The sequence below is a fragment of the Marmota marmota genome, unplaced genomic scaffold, assembly GCF_001458135.2.
Source record: "Marmota marmota marmota unplaced genomic scaffold, marMar, whole genome shotgun sequence".
In the NCBI taxonomy this organism is placed as follows: Eukaryota; Metazoa; Chordata; class Mammalia; order Rodentia; family Sciuridae; genus Marmota; species Marmota marmota.
The window spans coordinates 7,061,352-7,072,406 of NW_025999941.1; positions in this window are offsets into that span (position 1 = coordinate 7,061,352).

Here is an 11,055-nt window from a genome sequence, read left to right on the forward strand (position 1 = left end):
TGAGCATTTTTTCATGAGCTTGTTGATTGACTGTATGTCCTCCTCTGAGAAGTGTCTGTTCAGGTCCTTGGCCCATTTGTTGATTGGGTTGTTTGTTATCTTATTGTCTAAGATAAATGTAAATGCTTATCTTTGCTCTTTTGTGCATAATGTGTCTTTTGAGTAGGGAGGGGCCGCCTTAAAGATTGTAACTTAATCATTGGTTTCCACTGATATGATTATGATGTGCTTTATTGTAGTTTGTGTATGTGTGAGTGTATTTATCTTACTGAGTTTCCTGAATTTCCAAACTTGTAATTTTCTTAAAACTTGGAAGATTACAGGCCATTATTTATTTCCGCAAATAGCCTTGCACACTACCCTTTTTGAAACTCACTTCTATTAGATCACTCCATATTTTCACACAGTTCACTAAGGCTCTTCTTTTTTCTTCCATCCAAATCTTTTTTTAACATTTCTGCTTTTTTAAAAATAGATTTTATTGCTATGTCTTAAAGTTCACTGATTTATTTTTTAGCAGTATAATTATATTAATGCCTTGAGAAAAACTTCCATTTTCATTTTCTTTTTTGCCATACTGGAGTTTAAACCCAGGAGTACTCCACCACTGAGCTACATCCCCCAGCCTTTTTATTTTGAGACAGGGTCTTAGTAAGTTGCCCAGCTGGCCCTCTAACTTGTGATCCTCAGCCTCCTAAGAACCTTCTTCTTTCTTTTTTTTCAGGGGTCAGGTGTAGTGGGGTGGGGGTACTAGATATTCTATCACTGAGCTACATCCCAGCCCTTTATATTTTTAATTTTAAGACAGGATCTCATTTTCTGTATGCTACTTTTGTTAATTAAGATGTTCCATTAGGGATTTCCCAAGGCATTACAATTTCTTATAACATGGTTTTAAATTTTGACATGATATTGAATAACATTCCATGCTATCAATGTACTTTGACTATTCCTTTATTTTTGTATATTTGAGGTGTTTCTTATTTTATTTCTCTTATTATAAAGACTACTGAGACAATGTCTTTGTACATACATTGTAATAATTGTTTGTATCTATCTTTATGGTGAATTGTTATGATACTTATGTGGATTGCATCTCAAACACAAACAAAAAACCAGAATATCACTAAGTCACTGAGACTGGCCTTGAACTTGCAATCCTCCTGCCTCAGCCTCCTGAGTTGCTGGGATGGGGTTGGGGATACCACCATGCTGTGGTCCAACTCATTTCCATTTTCATTCTGATACTGTATTACATCTCTGGGTATTCCATTTGCTCCTCTTTTGTACATTCATTTCTTTCCTCATTATGTTGACATTTTCACTTAAGTATGTTTACATTGTTATGGTAACTGTTTTAATATTCATATTTGCTAGTTCTAGCATTCCTGTTATTTCTGTACTTGTTTTCATTGATTGATCTTACTCTTGTTATAAGCCCACATTTTCAACTTCTTGGTATGCCTGGTAATGATTTATTGGATGCTGGGCATTCTGAGTGTCTGAATTTTGTTGTTTTCCTTTGCTTTAAAGAATATTAGGCTTTGTTCTGGTAGGCAGGTAAATTAATTATAGTTTGACTCTTTCAAGGCCTATTTTAATTTTTGCTAGAACAGATATAGATTAGGTTTTACTTCATGGATTATTCAGTCTTACTGTAGATTTGTGACCCCTCTGAATATCTGTTGCCTGTCTCAATTGATTACTGAGGACTTCAGCTAATTGAAGTTCTCACTCCCATCCATCCAGTGTGAACTCTTTAATATTATTTAGTTTATAATTCTCGGTCCCTATTTACCCAGCCACATAAAGTTTCACTCTACATATGCATGATCAATGTGCCCTCTTATACTGACTTTTCAATCTCTTTTTCTTCATAGGTCCCAATTTTCTAGAATTCAGCCCAACAAATTTCAACAACCTTGACCTCCTTGAATCTCAACTCAGAGAGATTATCAGGCTTCACTTGCACTCCCTTTGCTACATCCACAACCTAGGAATTGCCTCCCTTTTTCAGGGATCAAAATCCACATTGCCTATTATCTGATGTCTGAATACAGCTTTTTTATGTATTTTGGTCAGTTTTCTAATTGTTGATAGGATGTTATGGTTTGGAGATGTGGTGTTCCCCAGAAGCTCATGTGTAAGATGATGTAATAATGTTGCAGTGAAATTATTAGATTATGACAGCTGTAATCAGTGGATTAATCCACTTGAATGAATTAACTGGTGGTAACTGTAGGTAGGTCGGGTGTGATTGGAGGAAGTAGATCACTGGGATATGTCTTTGGGGTTTATATTTTATCGCTGGCATTTTTCTCTCTCTCCAATTTCTAGAGTCATAAACTGATCATCTTTTTTTCATCATGCCCTTTTGCCAGGATGTTCTGCCTCACCTCAGGCCCAGAGCTAAGGATCCAGGCAAACATGGACTGAACTTCTGAAGCCATGAGTCAAAAAAAAACACTTCCTTAGTTGTTCTTGTCAGGTCTTTTGGTAAGTCAATGCCAAGCTGACTAAAACATAGGGGAAGGATAAGTCTGATCTTTGTTGATCCAATATGATTAGAAATAGAAGTTTTGAAGTCATTTTTAAAATTCTTATTTCATAACATAATGTGTGTGTGTGTGAAAAGGAATAGTATTCAGTCTTAAAAGGAAAGAAACTCTGACACATGCTACAACATGGATAACCTTAAGGACATTATAATAAGTAAAATAAACCAGTCATAAAAAGATACATAGAATATTATTTTGTTTTTATGATAGTCAAATCCAAGTGATAGAAAATAGGATGGTGGTTTCCAGGTGCTGGAGGAGAGAGAAATGAGAATTGTTCTTCAATGGATGTAGAATTTGAGTTTTGTAAGGTGAAGAGGATTGGTGATTGATTGTATAACAATGTCTATATCCTTAACTAAGCTGCACACTTACAAATCATTAAGGTGGAGCTGGACAATTCATGGGGCTGGGACAGGAGAATCACAAGTTTGAGGCCAGCCTGGGCAATTTAATGAGGCCCTAAACAACTTAGTAAGAATCTGTCTCAAATACTAAAAAGGCTGGGGATTAAGCTCAGGGATAAAGTGTCCCTGGGCTCAATCCCCAGTACCAAAATAAATGTTATATATGAGTGTGTGTGTGTGTGTGTGTGTTTTAAAGCCTAGAAGTTTTCTAGCTTGCCTAACATTATATATAACATACATAATTGCTTAGTGAAGTTTTGCTGCCCTCTGCTGGAAATTTTGTGTACATGCTCCTGGGTATGGTTGGTTTTCATCATCATAGGTTTATAAGGTGTAAAGTTTAGTATGAACAACCCCAGTGTTAGGTTCTGTTTTCATAATCTAGAATTTCAAAGAGGTGTCTCAGGCATTCTGATTCAAATTTTATTTTCTAAACATTTTAAAAAATATTTTTACAATATAACCATTATTGTGTGTTTAAAAATTACATTAAGGGGTTAGGGTTGTGGCTCAGCGGTAGATTACTCACCTAGTACGTGTGAGGCCCTGGGTTCGATCCTCAACACCACATAAAATAAATAAATAAAATAAAGGTGTTGTGTCCAACTACAACTAAAAAATAAATATTAGGAATAAATAGAGTAAAACCTTTGTATTTTCAAAAAAAAAAAAAAACAAGAAAGAAAGAAAAAATATTGCACGGGGGCCAGGTGCAATGGCCCCAGCCACTGAAGAGGCTGAGGAGGATTGCAAGTTCTAGGCAAGCCTGGGCAATTTAGGAAGACACTGCACAAAAATATTAAAAAACAAAAAGAAGAAGATGTGTTTGAGGGGTAGCTCAGTGGTAAAGTGTTCCTGGGTTCAATCTCCAGTACTCCCCCCCACCAAAAGGAAAAGTTACATGGAAGCTATGGATGTGGCTCAGTGGTAGAAGTTTGCCTGGCATGTATGAGGCCACATCACCACAAAATAAACAAATAAATAAATATTACATATATAACTTTGATTCACCAGTTAGTACTCCAGTCTAGACTTGGAATGGGAGGGAGGAAACCTTCTTAAGCCATTTGGTCTGGATTTTTTATGGTGCTGGGGATTGAACCCAAGCCTTATTCATCCCAAGCCCTCTACTTAGTCTTCTTATCTGCTCTTATGTGTCTGTTTCATCACTCAACTTTGAGACTATGATCTTCTGTTAAAACATTCCAATAAACAAAATATTTGTCATGATTTTATACAGGTCTCAATTTTTATCTTTGTAAATATAATTGTTATTTGTACTATGAATTGAAATATTGGGCCTTTTTTTTTGTGGTGCTGAGAACTGAACTCGGGGCTTCAATGCATGCTAGGCAAGTGCACTACCAGTGAGCTACACCCCTTAGCCCTGGAAAACTTTTTCATCCCTTGGTTGGTTGTTTTTTTTTTTAAACAGCTGTGAGTCTCATTTTATGGTTTACTACTTGGTCCTCACAGACAATACTAAATTGCTGACTAGTTAACAAAAGAAATGTTTTTGTTTGTTTGTTGGTTGGTTGGTGGGGAAGAGTAGAACAACAGTAGCTTCCTTTAGTAGCTATTAATGGTGTGTGTGTGTGTGTGTGTGTGTGTGTGTGTGTGTGTGTGTGTGTTTTGCTGGGAAGCAAACCCAGGATTTTTCACAGCGTAGACAAGCATTCTATCATGGACCTCTACCCCAAGTATACTATTAATTTTATCCATCTCTATACATCCTTTGAAATTCTCTTTTACTACAATGCAGCTTTGATTTATTTCTCAGCTGACAGTTATCTAAGACATGAAGTCCTAGACTGTCCTTACACTAGATACCAGTTATCTAATGTCCTAACTAGTTTTATTACTACTAATACACCCAGAATCCACTTTCTAGGAAAAGAATCAGAATGATCTGTGTAATATGCACATCTGGAGTTGTAGATTAGTTCAGTGGGATAGCACATGTCTAGCATTTGCTAGGTCCTGCATTGGATTCCCTACACTGCCAAAAAAAAAAAAAAGATATGATAAAATGCACATCTGATTTTGTCAGCCTTTACCTAAAATTCTTAAATTCTTATCATTTGCTCTCAGGATTAAGTTCAAGCCCCTTAGCATGGCTCTTGAGGTCCCCTGAAGGCTGAAGCCTTCAGAGGCACCTGTCTCTTCACTTCCTGCCTCACCTTGTATAGTAGCACAATAGTCAATGGTGCTCCCCTCTGCAAAACTTTGTTTCTTACAATGAGTTTTATTATCCTAACTGGGACCCCTGACTTTTCTTCTTCCTTATCTCTAGCATTTAATAACTCAGCTAGTCCCTACAAGATGGTCAGAATCTGCATCTTGTGTTTTATCTTATCAGATACAGTTCTTGAAAAACTTACAAAGTGTTTAAAAAAACTGATTGCTAAATCATTGAATGAATTTGGTAAGTGCATACCAGTTAGATCAATGTAGTAAGTTCCAAATAATCAGTGTTCTGATGTGAGGGCATGAGGTACTCTCTTGTCTTATCAGTTTCCTGTGATCAAAGGTACTTGAAACATAACTGTATATTTTTAAAAAACATAAAACTTGCAATTGACTCTGCTATAGACTCCTTTAGGTTGAAAGCAAATAGATGTCTTAGTTTTCTCAGGCTGCTTTAACAGAATATCATAAACTGTTTGGCTTATAAACATTGGAAGTTTATTTCTCATAGTTCTGGAGGCTGGGAAGTCCAAGATCAGAGTGCTGGCATATTTGATATCTGGTGAGGACCCGTTTCCTCCTGGTCCATAGATGGTACCTTCTCACTGTGTCTTCACATAATAGAAAGGAAAGCAATTATCTGGGTCCCTATTATAAGGGCATTAATCTCATTCATGAGGGCTCCACCTTCATGGCCATATCACCTCCCAAATATCCTACCTCCTAATATGATCACCTTGGGGATTATGTTTCAACACATGAATTTAGGGAGATGGAAACATTTAGCTTATACCAATAGGAAAGTAGAATTTTGCTTGAATGATTTCTGAAGCTTAAATAATATTTGAAATAAATGATCTTGTGTAGAATTCTGCAAGAACCTAAAGGTTGTCTGATAGACTTGTAAAAGTAGTACCTTATTTAGTGTAAAAAATTTTGGAACAAACGTCTTATATTGCTCATTGTATTTATAGAAAACAGAAATTCAGCTAAGGGCCATAGGATCTACAATAACTGATGGATTAGAAGAGTGAAGAGTTGTTTAGCACTTCAAGTTTGTATCTGAGCATTGGGGTGAAGGTAACTCATCAACATCATTAGCAGGAATGTGGGTAAATATTTTCCAAAGGAATTTGGGGCTTTTGTTATTTTAATGCTATTTTATCAAATAAATATATGTGCATAGTATTTTATATTTAATATATAAAGCAAAACTGAATATTTGAGCATTATCATCATATATTTTGTCTCCTGAGAAACTCAGATTATCAAGAGAATAGGCTAATCACCAAATGGCACAAACCACAAGTAGAATTCCCCTAGATAAGTAACTGTAAACCACATTTTCTTCAATTAGATAAGTGTCTGGTGTTATGTTTCTATAATTTATGTAAATTGCAACCATACACTTATCAATTACCCTATTTAAACTTGGCTGGCTCCCCAAAGACTTCTTAGAAGGAAACTTATAATAATTAGTTGCCTATATTTTCAGAGCCATTTGGGAGTATTGAAACTTGAGTTCATATCTTTTGTAAAGCTCTATTTTTGCAAATATCTTTTAAATGGGATTTTTTTTCACTACATGGAAAAATAATTGGGAAAATGTTTTTCACTTGGGAATATTATGGAGAAGTATACTTGAAATAAGGTACTCAAAGACACCCAATAATTTTTTATGACTTAGTTAAAATTTAAATTTTTTTGGAAAATAATCTGGAATATTTTATATTATTAAGTAACTGAAACTTATATTTTGTGGATTGTTTGTTTGTTTGTTTATTTATTTGGTACTGCTTCATTTACATCGTAGCATATATTAGCTTATTCTTTTTATGGCCAAATAATATTCCCTTGTCTGGTTACACCACATGTTATTCATCCATTTATTATTTGACACTTGCCAATGTTCTCTTAAAACTAGCATTTAAGGGTCATGTCAAATATCTTTTATTACTAGGTTTTTGAGAAACTATCCAAAATTAAAGTAAACCTGAATACCCTTCTGCTACTACGAAACACAAAATAATAAGGTAATAACCTGAATCATCTTATAGGGAAGCTAGCTCTCAATTCAGGTATTGAAAATTGATTGACTGATTACTTCTCTTTCCAGAAATCATCCACAAATCCATAGGAATTAGTAAAAAGTAAAAATGAAGACGCTTGTGTTTTTAAGAAATTTTGTGGGAATTTTCCTATTAACTGAGGAAAATTAAAGGCCAAAATAAGGAAGCGAAATGATATATAAGGGAGTGATTGAAATGCTTACAGGTGTAACTTCATGATTTTTTTTTTACTCTTGAGAGTCTTAAACCAGGTATTCCAGGGGTTGAGGGTGTGCTTAGCATATGAGAGGTCTGAGTTTATTCTGCAGCACCAAAGGGGGGAGGGAAGAAGAAGAAATTTGGGTATCCCAAAAGCGTTCAAGCAAGTAGAATTTGGATTAAGAGCCTCCAATTAGAATTAGGAGACGAAAATTTGAGTCTTGTTCCATCTCTTATTGGTGGTAGTTCCTTGAGCAAGGCAGTTAAAGTCACTATTTCCTTCTCTGCCAAAAGGCAGGGTGTTTCTCTCTGATAAGTGGATGCTGATCCATAATGGGGGGGGGCATGGGAAAATGGGGGAACTTTGGGCAAAGGGAAGGAAGAGGAGGGGAGTGAGTATGGAAGCAGGAAAGATGGTAGAATGAGATGGACATTATTACCCTACATACATGTATGACTGAGCATATGATGCAGTGCTACATAGTGTATAATCAGAAAAATGAAAAGTTGTGCTGCAATTGTGTACAATAAATCAAAATGCATTCTCCTGTCATATATACCTAATTAAAATAAATTAACTAATTAAAAAAAAAGATTAAATGAGGCAATAGGTATGGAACTACAAGACAGTAAACCCAGGGTCAGGATAGATCTGCTTTATTTACAACTGTACCCTCAGAAACCCAGCTTGGGGCCTGGCAGCAGATAGGTCCCAGGAAATGTTTGTTGAGAGAATGAGTGAAGGATTTGCTGAATTATAAGGCATTATTCAGTATTCTTTCTGTATGTTTGCTCGTCTTCCTCCAACTGTCTTCCAAATCAAAATGGGTTATCCTCCTGAAAATATGAAGTCTCAGAAAACTTTCTTTTGTTCTCCTTTGTTATAAATTCATAAAAAAAAAATCAAAGGCTTTTAGTTTGATTTTTTTTTTCACACATTTCACCAGCGTTTGCACTTTTAAGTATACCACTTCCTTTTGAGCATTTTCTTTGTATAACTCTTGCCCTTGGCACCAGCTTCCTTGTTTAGAGGACTCTACCAACTACAACATGAAGTTATTATAAATGGGGCTGGGGATGTGGTTCAGTACTAGAATTCTTGCCTGACATGCATGAAGCCCTGGGTTCAAACTCCAGCAACACACACACACACACACACACACACACAAAACAACAAACAAAAAACCACTGAGGTCTTCCTTCACGGAAAGGGCAGTGGTGTAAATGATCTTATAACTAGGTCTGTCCTGGTTAGTCAGCTGATAGAACACAATTGCTCCCAATTGTTAAATCCTTTTGATTTCAACAAGCTTTGGATTTGGCAAATGAAGTTCATCTGTCTGCTCAAATGCAGTAAAGGGAACTTTGAATTTGTATAAATCATGCAAAGGGTATCTGAATAGACACATCCTAATTTATATTGGGGGAGATCCGGATTCTCACATAATGGAACCAGTTGGCTCTAAAGTAACATATAGCACAGTAAACAGTTAAAGGGAATAAACCCAAATCATGTTAGGTGAAATATCAGAAGATTTTCTGCCAAAGAATACCAGATAGCCACTGCTTGTTTTCAGGAGTCAAAATTTATTTAGTAGGGCTAAGGATGTCACTCAGTGGTAGAGTGTTTGCATGCTGCTTCCTTAGCATGCACACGGCACTGGGTTGGTCCCTAGCACTCCTCCCCCACAAAAAAACCAAAAAGCATATTCAGTAAATACATTGTTGAAGGTGGACCCTGAGGAGAATCTAGGTAAGCAAACCCAGACACTGCATTTCAGTTCAGAAAGTAGAACACAGTCTAGTGAGAGACAGAGTTAATTAAATAATCCCACAGGTGAGGAAATAATTACAGACTAGGGAAAGTTAGGTAAATGGAAAGAATCAAAATTCTATGAAAGCAAAACAGGGGAACCCAATATAGACTGGGAATGGGGATGATCAGGAAGTTTACACAAGGATGTGAAGCTTAAAAGAAACGCAGGAGCTCAATGAACTGGTGAAGAACATGCAATGGAAAGATGTTAGCTGTCCACACGCCACACTAGGGAAATAGCACGTCCTGAGGCTGTGTGGCCAGGAAAGCCTGGCAAGTATGCCAGACAGAGCAATCTCAGTGAAGAGCATAAGGGAAATGGAAGACAAAGGTAGACAAGGTCAAAATAAGTAGGGTTCTGTGGACCACATGGAAAATTCTTTATCTCTTGAATAGTGGGAATCCATGGAAGAGTTTTCGAACTTAACTGAAGAATAACATCATGAAATAAAATGTACAACTCTTGGGGCTGGGGATGTGGCTCAAGCGGTAGCGCGCTTGCCTGGCATGCGTGCGGCCCGGGTTCAATCCTCAGCACCACATACAAACAAAGATGTTGTGTCCGCCGAAAACTAAAAAATAAATATTTTTAAAAAATGTACAACTCTTCAGCATACAATTCAACACATTTATATATATATATATATATATATATATATATATATGTCACACTGTGTGACTTTCACTCAGATCAAGATACAGAATATTTCCATTATTACAGAAAGTTCCTTCATGTCCCCTTTGAATCATATCACTCTTTCCCACATGACGAAACCACTACTTTTTTTTTTAATTTATTTGTTCTAATCAGTTATACATGACAGTAGAATGCTTTTCAATTCATTATACACAAATGGAGCACAATTTTTTACTTTTCTGGTTGTACCCAAAGTAGGGTCACACCATTTGTGCAATCATACATGTATCTAGGGTAATGATGTTCATCTCATTTCACCATGTTTCCTACTCCCATTTCCCTCCTCCCACCCCTTTGCCCCATCCAAAGTTCCTCCACTTGTCCCATGTCCCCCCACATTATGGATTAGCATCCACTTATCAGAGAAAACATTCAGCCTTTGGTTTTGGGGGATTGGCTTACTTCGCTTAGCATGATATTCTCTAACTCCATTCTACCTGCAAATGTCATAATTTTATTTTCTTTTGTTGTTGAGTAATACTCCATTGTGTATATATACCACAGTTTCTTTATCTATTCATCTATTGAAGGGCATCTAGGTTGGTTCCACAGTTTGGCTATTGTCAATTGTGCTGCTATGAACATTGATGTGGCTGTGTTATTGTAGTATGCTGTTTTTAAGTCCTTTGGATATAGGCCAAGGTGTGGGATAGCTGGGTCAAATGGTGGTTCCATTCCAAGTTTTCCAAGGAATCTCCATACTGCTTGAGGAAACCACTATTTCTGACTTTTATCACCAGATTGTTTTTGTCTAAACTTTGTTAGTGGAATCACAGTTTACACTTTTTTTATATCTTACTTTTTTCATTTAGTGTCTATGAGATTCATCTGTGGGGCTGTATGTTAAAAAAAAAGAAAGGGGGCTGGGGTTGTGGCTTAGTGGTACAGCACTCACCTAGCACGGGTGAGGTGTTGGGTTTGATCTTCGGTGCCCCATAAAAATAAATATAAAAAAATAAAATAAAGTTATAAAAAATCTTAGAAGGATTTGACTCAGAAACGAAACAAAACTTAAAATCTTAGCAGCTCTTGAGTCCTGGGTTGAGTTGAGGATTGTGGTTATTCAAGTTAGGTGCATACTTGAAGGGATACCTGCCAATATGCTCACCCCTAACTCTATTTT